Here is an 11,092-nt window from a genome sequence, read left to right on the forward strand (position 1 = left end):
CTTGTGATAAAAAAATTCAAATTTATTCACCCTTTTAGTAACTTAATATTTTCTATGAGTTTTGGATAGGATTGGTTATTTTTAACTGGGTTTGTATCTGTTAGATTAAAAATAAAAATAAAAAGAATAAAAAAAAATATTACCCATCGGAAGTTAGATTTTCCGATGAGTCTGACTTTGTGTTAGTAGATTCAAAGTTTTGTGACTTTTGTGTAAGAAAACATAATTAAGTGACTTTGGTGGGGAAAAAAAAGTGATAATTATGCGACCTCCGTGTTAGAAAGCAAAGTTAAGCGACTTTGATGAAAAAAAGTGATAGTTGTATGATCATCTATGAAATTTACCCCTTCTCAACTATATTAATAAGAGTAAAGTTCAACTACAATTCCAGAAAGTAAACGCAACAACTCAAATGGTAAAAGCCCCAACGAACATACATGAATATTGAGAGTAAGAACTAGGAATTGATAGACTGCAGAAGAAAGATGAGAAGATACAGACACTTAGAGAATGGAGAAGAGAAAGACTCTTGACTCAACAATACACATAACATCTCTTTCTAATTGTGAAAGCCTTTTGATCCTATTGCTTCTTCTCGGCCCAATGCATGATTGTTAGTGTGGGCTGAGGCTGATTCATGACATATGTCTAAGGATGTTAACGAGGATATAACTCAGATATCGACACCTCATTTCGTGATGAACCAATAGATCTACTTTTGGCTAGTTCACTAGAGTCTGACATTCTTGTGTTATATTCTTGCATAAACGACATCTCTGCGCTAATATTGTTGTGCATATAGTATGCAGGCACTGGAAGACTCATAGAGAGACTACTGAGCATGAGAACTATTGCTGCCATGGTTGGTCTATCAGCCATATTTTCTTGAACACACAATAAAGCTATGTGAATGCATCTCATTATGTCACGAACCAGTCCTGAGCTCTCCCTCAGCATTGGATCTATAAAATTTATAGGTGGTCCTTTGCGCCAGTTCAACCAAGCCTGTGATAGTTTGATTCTCAGAATAAGACGAAATCTTATAGCATACTACCTCCAAGTATATGAGTATCGCACGCAACTTAAGAAAATTACTAAATAGCCTTACTCGTAAAATTATTTGTCTTCAGAAAATTTAAGAGCATTTGTCGAAACTAATCTTTATTTTTCTCTGAAACATCTCACTTAATTAGCGCTTAACTAATTGGAGCGTTAAAGGTGAATTTGAATAAGAAAAAGTAACAATTGATTCTTGTTTTCCTAAAGCGTAAAATATTTTGGAATAAATTTAATTTACCAATATTTGGGAGGTAGAGAGAATAAGATATATTTCATACAGCACATGTAGCAGGTGCCAACTAGTTCAGAATTGAGGAATACTTGATTTATTGGCCAGGTTACTTACATAGCTCAGAAGGTCTTCCACGGATTCTCCATTTCTGAAAGAAGTATTTTTTTTTGCCACTTAAAATTTCCAAGACTAGTACTCCAAAGCTAAAAACATCTGATTTGACTGAAAATTGTCAGTGCATTGCATATTCGGGTGCCATATATCCACTGCGAAACAAAACAAAAATTACAATCATTCCTCAACTTAGATACGATTCAATTGTTAGTTTTTTCTACACATATTTTGCACTTCTCATTAAGAGATTAAGTTAAAAAGGCTAAAAATCAATTCTGGAGTTTAGTAGTCCAAACAGTGGGATCAGCAAACCTAAATAAGCTGTCACAACAGGGAACTACTTGATGTTAAAAGTCAGAGCTACATGTTTCATTAATGAATTAGGTATTTTTTCAATAAATTTAGGAAGCAGAATACATCGCACTGCAATTTATACTGCAAATTGGGTTGTTATATCTCTGTTTGATGTCCCTTTTTTTTTCATATTAATTTTTCATCTTTCCTTGGTAAGAATTAGTATCTCACTGCAATGTGAAGACAACATTACATTGATCTATTCTTGGCTGAGCAAACAGCAAGTTTTGATGAGTTAAGACCTATATCTTGTACTTTGCTGCAAGAGACCATATCTAGTTAACCTCTCTGAACAATGAGAATTCATATGCTGAAAAAGAAAAAGAATTTTTTTGTTTAAGAAAAATCATATTAATTAGCCTATTCATTTCCACACAGAGTTCTGGAAATGAACTTTATTTTAATCAGCGGAGATTGCAACTTTGGCAGTGACCAAACTGAGAACAAATCTCTAGGTATATGACCATTCATCTTGAATAATACAAATTTTAGACACCACCAAAGGCCTTGTTCAACAAAATTCAGGTAAGCATTCCTGAAGAGATTAATTACAATGACATGCAAAATTCATATTGAAAATTATAATAACAATTCAAGGAAAGATTTGCTTTCTATAATACTTTCTAGAAAAATTGTTAAATTGTTACAGAATACTTTCTAGAAAAATGAAAAATAATAGTCTATCTAAAGAGAGATGTAAAACTTACTAGGTCCCTACAATTCTGTTTGTGCCCTTGAGCTTCATCCATTGTAAATAGCCTTGCCATGCCAAAATCTGAGATTTTACGATTCATTTCTGCATCAAGTAGAACATTACTAGCTTTGAGATCACGATGAATTATGCGAAGTCTAGCATCCTCATGAAGATAAAGAATTCCCTTAGCAATGCCTCCTATGATTTTGGATCGTCTTTCCCAATCCAATTGCCTACGTTTAACTGAATCTGTGAACAAGATGAAGAACATAACTTACGAGTGAGACTTCTATACAATGACAATATAAAAGACTTTAATAGTATGTCACCTAAACTATTACTACACGTAAATACTCATAATAAAGTGCAATTATTTTTATGGTAAATAACGCAAAGAACCAGATAAGATATCAAATCGACAAAATAAATGTTGTATTAATTAGACTATTAGTGTGTATAAGTTAAATTCATAACTTATTGATGCTCAAGCTCCATACTTGATAAAAAGTTGAGCAATACATACCAAATAAAAAGTGATCAAGGCTTGCATCGGGAACAAATTCATAGACAAGAAGTTTCTCTGTTCCATCTATGCAAAATCCCAGCAACCTGACCAAATTCCTATGTTGAAGCCTGGCCACCAACAAGACCTCATTTTTGAATTCTAGATCACATTGGCCTGAATCTGCTGACAATCTTTTCACTGCTACTGCTTGTCCATTTGGAAGCTTGCCCTGAAATAAAACATAAAACAATGAAATTAGAACCAGTATTCTTGTTCCAACTAGGATGTTATGCATTAAGGAGCTTACTTATATATGTTAGTGGAAATGATTTTTTTACTATAGAAGTTAAACTCATGCACCAATATGTAAGCTTAATCACCTTGTACACGGGACCAAATCCACCTTGTCCCAACTTATTAGCATTTGAAAAGTTATCTGTTGCTGCTCTAATTGTAGAAAAATCATATTGCAAGGATTTTGCGGTGCTAATATCATCTCCATGTATACCTTCACAAACATAGCAATAACAGCATACAATAAATTAGTGAAACATTGTCTTAAGAATTCAACTTTCCCAATTAGTGTTTGTTTATAGTTTACGCTTACTCCGAATCTCTTTCACCAGCTTCCTCTTTCGCCTCCTCATCAGGATGATAGAAAGACAAATAATAAGAATGATAATTGTAACAGTTGACACAATGATAATGGTGACTGTTCGTGCTGTTTTATCATCCTTTCCTGTTGGAGCTGTTTTATCATCCCTCTCTGTTGGAACCGTTTTATTATCGTTCCCTGCAAAAACACTTCAAGTTATTATAATATAAGTTTTTAACTACTTCTCATGTGAAAATAAGTTACTATGTTCTTATTCCTAATTCACTTGTCTTGCTTCCCTTTTCAAGGTATTTAAGAAACTATGCATACTTATTAACTATAACAATATTGCTCCTATAAAATAGTAATCTCACAAGTCAAAATTTGTGGTCGTGTTGAATTGTATGATTATCTCATCTAAAGGCTTAAGTTTTTAGACATAGTTCATTTCTGTTTGCTTAATGTCTTCAACACGCTGTCTCAAGTGCACACCTATTTTTTTATTTTTTTTTGAGTCAAACATGTAGTAATTCTTCTTGATGATGGATGGTAGTGAGCCTTGAACCCAGAACCTTATCTGTTCTGCTACCATATTGAAGCTTAAAGAATTAGAGAAGCTAAATTTTTATTTCCCTAATTATGTCTTCGATAGTCACATCAAAACTGGACATTGATCAAATTAAGACGAGCAGAAGGAACAATAAAAATGTATTCACCTGCAGGTGAAGGGGTTTCCAATGCCACATTCTCGAAGAAACAAGAACTTTCATAACAGAAGTTGCAACTAGTTCCTATGATTCTGCCACCCCTCTTTCCCTTGCAGGAACAATCAGGAATATTTCCATAAGCGTCAGTTAAGCAATTGAAGCAAGTTAGACGATCCAAATCAGGAATACACTGCACAAGCGCGTATATAGACTGATAACTTGGACCTGTCACATTACCACTAGCATATTTTCGGAGAGGACCACCCTTTGCAGCATTGTCTCGTAAATTTTCCAATAATTTTATCAGCTCCTGATTAAATTCCTCAGGTTTTGAGGCAGTCGCATGGATTCTTAAAGTAATATCGAACAGAAAATGACGCAGTGCCTATAATGGATCGATTCGAATACTGTAACATACATCCGTCATAGCCACCAAAAACTTCTTTTTGGTTAGGACATAACTGTACAAGCTTTTGAGCAAGGTTATTGACACAACTGCAACATTCCTCTAGCTCCAGATCTCCTCTACATAACACAATAACACTGGCTCTGTCGGTATTTGCCCAATGGAAGCATTGTAGAAACCATATTTATCAATTTTTGATGGAAGGGAAGAGAGGAGTGTGTTAAGATTGTTCTTGTCTGTACTATTTTCAGTATAGTTACCATTGTGACCACATGAACTGTATCGTAAATCAGGCAGCTGCGCTAGGATAAGAACATGAAGATGTATATGCAAAAAAAGAAAGAGCAGCCACTTCTGGATAGCCATGGTCATGGCTGTCTAAGTTGCTTGATATATAGAATGGTTGGCTACAAGTGACAGGCAAATTTTGATAGTAAATTTAGTGCTGAATGTGTAATAGTACCAAGTAATTTGGTCATATATCGGAGCTAGAACTGCAAGAGCTTGAAAAGTAAATAGAGTTGGAGAAAACGTATAGGAAGGGTGCAGTGGACTACATTTGCCTAACCAGAAAAAAGCGTACAATCTCTGACACATGTTAATGAAGGAAGATAAGGACATTGATATTTTAAGGCTAGCTGCGCAGCTCACAGGCCTTAGCCTAAAATTAGCACTCTGTTGGATTGGATGCAAATTTTAAAAGAAAAAAAAAAACTTTTAGGATTAATGCGTGCTATAAAATTTATGTGATTATAAAAGTATGTTATTAAGATAAACTGAAAATTATAAATTAAATTATGTATCAGATATAAAAAATATCAAATTCTTTTAAACAGACTAACAATTTATTTTTGAAATAATAAATCAATAAGAAAATAATGCCACGTACAGTGGAATAGGGAATAGCGATTTTGACTTGGTCTATATCTTGACTAATTGACTCTTAGAATTTATGGAATTCCACAACTCCAATTTATGGGGGGTGATGGGAAAGCAGTGGATAAAAATAAACCGCCAAGGTGGGAAAATTATGGCCGCTACTTGCTTCTTCTTCAATTTTATATGATTCAAGAAAACGAAATCCAGCTAATTTTTTACAATTACCTTTTTTTTTTTTTTTTTTCCTAGAGTTTGAAATTTCAGTCCATAGTGATTTCTCTTGTATTATGAAGTTAAGTTGAAAAAAAGAGATTTTGAAGTTAAAAATAACGTTTGGACATGAAAACACACTTGTGTTTCAAACATCAAATTTGAAGTAGAAATAATGGGTCAAATACTGAAATTTGATTAGCGGTCAAATACGATATCCAATGACTCGTTCTGAAACAATCTTAAAATAAAGCTTATCTATCATGACCAAACTAGTCTCTGCTTTTGAACACAAAACCAAACTTCTAATTTTGTCTAACTATCTTAAAAATCACCATCACTATAATGAATAACAAATAAAACAGATTTTAAACACAATAGCACTACATTTTAGGATGCTTTATACATGAAAATAATTGCCAAACAATTCAGGAATAGAATTAATTTGAGAACCCCATTTCAAATTTCAACAAATCCTTAAACACATCTATACAACCATATAGGAGAATAGCGAAGAATGGGACCTTTTAGAATGCTTTAAACTGCAAAACTTATGACTGAACAGGAACTTTGACCTGAAACTTCTATCAACAATCCCGAACATGTCTCTTTAAATTTTCGAGCCCTGATGTCTAATCCTTGAAGTTATTGGGTTTTCTTTCAGCTATATGCATTTGGATTATTTTGTGTGCTTTTATTTGATTGATTGTGGAAGCTGGACTATGATGATTCTGCATATGTTGATATGTCCGTGAAGGACTATTTTTAAGGAAGAAGAAGAAGGAGAAGAAAGACACAAGTGGTGCTGTTTGGGGAGGAAAAAGAAAAGGTGAAGATTAGGTGTTTCTGAAAAAGACCAAGCGACGAAGAAGTGAGAGTGGTGATGGAGTTAGTTTGTTGCGGTGAAGAAGTGCAGGTGACGGACGGTTTCAGAAGATGGAGTAGGGAGACGCGGGGAAAAACGGGAAGGGATTTTACATGGCTGAAGGTGTAAAGGGGATAAGGCGGTGGAGAATTGTTGTTCAGAAAAAGTTAAGTTAATGAGTTCTTACACGATAAGACATATCAGGTTCCATGTTAATAACTCAATCAATTCTTCGAAAATATATTCTATATTACCTTCATTGATAATAGCCAAAAATCTCGGGCGTATGTTATTCTTGCTATCCTTAACTCTACTCGAAGTTGCTACGATACACCTAATAATTTTATGGGTCCTATTATTCTTATAAACTTATTTAAAACGGAATAATTACTCCCTAAATGCTGACGGGGAAAAGAGAGTGTGGGAGAGTGAGAAACATAAAAAACGGAAAAACTTAATTTTTTTCTTAAAAATCTGTATTTTCTTAAAATATGAAAAACTAAATTGTTTTTTAAAAAATATAAAAATCTGTTTTTTCATAAAATAAATCTGGAAAACTGAGTTCTTATTAGAAAATTTGGACATTTTTTAAATCTGGAAAACTGATTATTTTTTTTCTATATATGAAAATAAATCTAGTTTTTCAAATTTTGTTTAAAAAACGGGTTTTTCACATTTTAAAAAGATAATTAATTTTTCCAAAATTTTATCAAAATTCAATTTTTTCACATTTTGACTAGGAAAAACACATTTCTTGGAATTTATTTGAAAAATAAAAGTGTCTTAAGAAAACAAAATCATGAAAATCAAGATTTATAAAGACATTTTAAAAAAATAATCAAGTTTTCCATATTTTAATAAAATTCATGTTTTCAGTTTTTTTTTTTTAAAAAGGGGGGGAGGGGGTGGGGGGGTTTACAAAAAATCAAATTTTCAGATTTTTTAAATATTTTTGAAAAAAGGGGGTTTGAAAATCATCTTTTTTAAACAAAATTCAGTTTTTTAATTTAAAAAATCAATGTTTTTAGTTTTGTTTTTTAATTAAAAAAAAATCAAACGGGTTCTAAATATTTTTTTAAAAAGAAAATTCAGTTTTAAAAATTTTTTAATCCATGTTTTCAGTTTATTTTTTTTTAAAATGGGTTTTAAAAAAAATCAAATTTTCAATTGTTTTAAAAATCATTTTTTTAAAAGAAAATTCAATTTTTTATTTGACACATAAGCTGAAAAAAATTAAAAAACAAAGAAAATAAATAAATACACATGTGGCAAGGAGAGTGTATGTCACTCTCCCATATGAGAGTGAATATCAGCGTTTAGCGGGTAATTATTCCGTTTTAAATAAGTTTAGGGAGGTAATAGGACCAGGGAAAGATAAGGTGTGTCATAGCAACTTCGGGTATAGTTCAAAGGGGTAATAGTGCCTTATCCCAATTCTTATACTCGCTCTTTTTCAATATATATGATACACTTTACTTTTTAATCTGTCTTCTAAATATAATTTTACCCTTAATGAAATGATTTAAAGCTACACAAATATCTATGACTTATTTTAAAGCTCAAGTTTAAAAAATTTCCTTTCTTTCTTAAATTCAGTGCCTAGTCAAACTATATCACATAAATTCGGATGGAGGGAGTAATAATTTCAAATTCATTTACCAAGATATCATACATATAGAGAGTATGAGCAAAAGTTATTGCATCCTTAGAAGCCCATACCTAAAGCTTTGGATCTGCCCCTGATGATCTTGTACTGTAGAAGAAGATGGCCATGGGCGGTAGAGAATAAAACGAAGAGATGTTGATTTCAGGTGTGAGATAGTGGAACAGGGGTGGGTTAATAGTTCTGCTTGGAACAATTGTGATGAGGTGTTGTTATGAGATATATAGTGTAATTGGATAGAGATGAAGAGTAATGCACCGTGTTAGCAGTGAGGCGCTCTATCTAATCCTCCAAAAATGTCACGACCCAACCTAGGGCTATGACGAGTGACCGAGCTTAACCTGCCCGATAACCCAACTTATGTTACCTGTATTCAAACATGGCATTCAATAGGGTCTATTTAATTAAGTTTGAAAGCTGTAAATAGAATACCAAAGTCCATCTGTAACTCAAAACATCTCAAAACATACTTATATATATGTAACATATCACAAGGCAAGTCAACGAGGCTGCCGATACTTCTGCACAACAAAATAATGGCAGGCAAGGCCAGATAGTATCCATGACACCCACGCTGTCCGCAGACTACTAGAAGAGTATGACCGTGCATAAGTGACGGGACAGGGCCCCGTCGTACCCATAATGTATACAAACAAAATTATACCAAAACAGGAACAGTCTCCGAAGCAAGTGGAGCTGTCTGACTCTCAATGCTGACTCCTCCTAGGTGGCTGGATCGTTTAACCGCATCTCTGAACCTGCGGGCATGAAATGCAGCCCCCGAAGAAAGGGGGTTAGTACGGAATATGTACTGAATATGTAAGGCAATACTGAATTATAAAACAAGAAAAAGCGTAACAGTAAGCAAGTTTAGAAAGACACCTGGGAGTAACCTGGAACAGCACTTTGAACCATGTCATATGGTCCCTTACACAAATTCTAGCATACATAATATAAATATAGAATATCCTACTCGTAGCCGCTTCCAGCTAATAACACAATAGTCCCTTCGGACGACCGCTTCCGGCGTAGTCATGATGGCCCCTTCGGGCAGCTGCTTCCGGCTTAGCTAGGGTGGCCCCTTCGGGCAGCCGCTTCCGGCTTAAGAATATCATAATCCAGCTGATCAGGTGAAACAATAATAATACATATGATATACAGTATGAATATGTAATGAAGTTACAAAACGTTGCACCCCTTTCAGAGTGGTTTCTATTACAACTCCCTTTGGAGAGATTTTGAGAACAAGTTTAGAGTTTCCTTCATTTACCATTTGCTTTGTAGTGAACATGTAAGTATAATGTATCTCAGAAACTTCCTTCGAATTATCAACAAGAGTATAGCATGAACGAAACAAGACATTGGATATCGACTCCAAATCCAACTAAGAATAGAGTACTTATGTTTTACGTTCTTTAGGAGTCATATAAAAGGGATCATGCCAAAATATGAAAGAAGGGTTAGCTTTACATACCTTATTTATGCCTCAAGCTAATCCTCGAGTCCCTTCCTGAGCTTAGTCAACTAAAATACCATCAACAATATAGGGATTAAGACTAGGCCAACAAGATTATTCTAACTAATCATTTATTCTGTCGCCTAACGGGATTTGGACAACATCTCCCCTATAATCCTACCAACCCAACAATTCCAAATTAAGCTAATAACCAACAACAACAACAAATCTAAAAATTTACAACAATAATATGAATAAACTCATCTTACAATTCTATCCAAAACAACCCCAAAACCACAACGCCTTAATATTCGGTATACGATAATTATAACTATATTTCTAACACTTTAATCCGTTAAATCTTCGCATAATCATCACAATAACAAAGATGAGAAAATAATACATACCTTATCAGCAGCTCAACCACGAAAATATCATCCCCCAAGCTCAATATTTAGCTTGAAACGACAACGACAACTCGTATTACACTTTATCCTTCACGAGCCTCGCGATTCGGGGCCTCGAACTTGATCGAACCCTTGCTTTATCTCTCTAAATCTCCTCACTCTCTCTCTCTTTAAAATATTCTAGATCTTTTGGCATGCAATGAGGAAGATAATGGGTGAAAAATTTTCTTAAATAGCCAAGGAAGTGGGCCTGACCCGACTTGGAGTCGGGTTGGGCCGAGCCCACTGCCAGTTTGACCTTTCCTCCTTAAAACGTCCATAACCTTTTATCCCTATGTCGTATGAAGGCCCGCGACCTATGGTTGGAAATATATTTCAATTATCTACAACTTTCATGTTTTGTGTTTTCCCAAATTCTAAACGTATAATGGTGTGTTGGCCTCGTAAAGCTAGACCACCCGAAAACGTATCCTTAAATCATCCTTTTGGAGTGCTTATGCTCATATTTGGCTTAAGTGTCCCTCTTAAGACTTTCTAAACTTCCTATGTACTATTCATATAACTTGTCATATGCCCTTTATAAAATCCCGACATGTGGGCCCCACCTTAACTTATGGTTACGAGGGCTATTTGTCAAGTAACGTATTAACCAACTTACACTATATGGCCTCCACTGTCGTCTATATGCTATTCTTATACATATATAACAGAATTTTCATCCCTAATCCTTGTATATCTTTACCCTCCCCTGAGCCCATACTAAGTCGTCTGCAATCTCGGTAACACGAAAATTTTTCCGGGGTGTAACAAAAAATATGACTGAATTTGTGTAAGTTTTGTGCGTGTGGGCGTGTTGTGAATTGCTGAGAGAAAAAAAAACAAAGGAGTAGTACTCATGAAACAAATAAGTTCGAAACACAAAATCATTAATTAATCAATTGCAATA

At 34.2% G+C, this 11,092-nt stretch overlaps 1 pseudogene; it reads right to left on the bottom strand.

Moving 5' to 3' along the window:
- Nucleotides 1-333: 333 nt before the first annotated feature.
- On the bottom strand, nucleotides 334-6,273 carry LOC132621887 (cysteine-rich receptor-like protein kinase 44; annotated as a pseudogene).
- Nucleotides 6,274-11,092: the final 4,819 nt, after the last annotated feature.

The sequence above is a fragment of the Lycium barbarum genome, chromosome 12, assembly GCF_019175385.1.
Source record: "Lycium barbarum isolate Lr01 chromosome 12, ASM1917538v2, whole genome shotgun sequence".
Lineage (NCBI taxonomy): Eukaryota > Viridiplantae > Streptophyta > Magnoliopsida > Solanales > Solanaceae > Lycium > Lycium barbarum.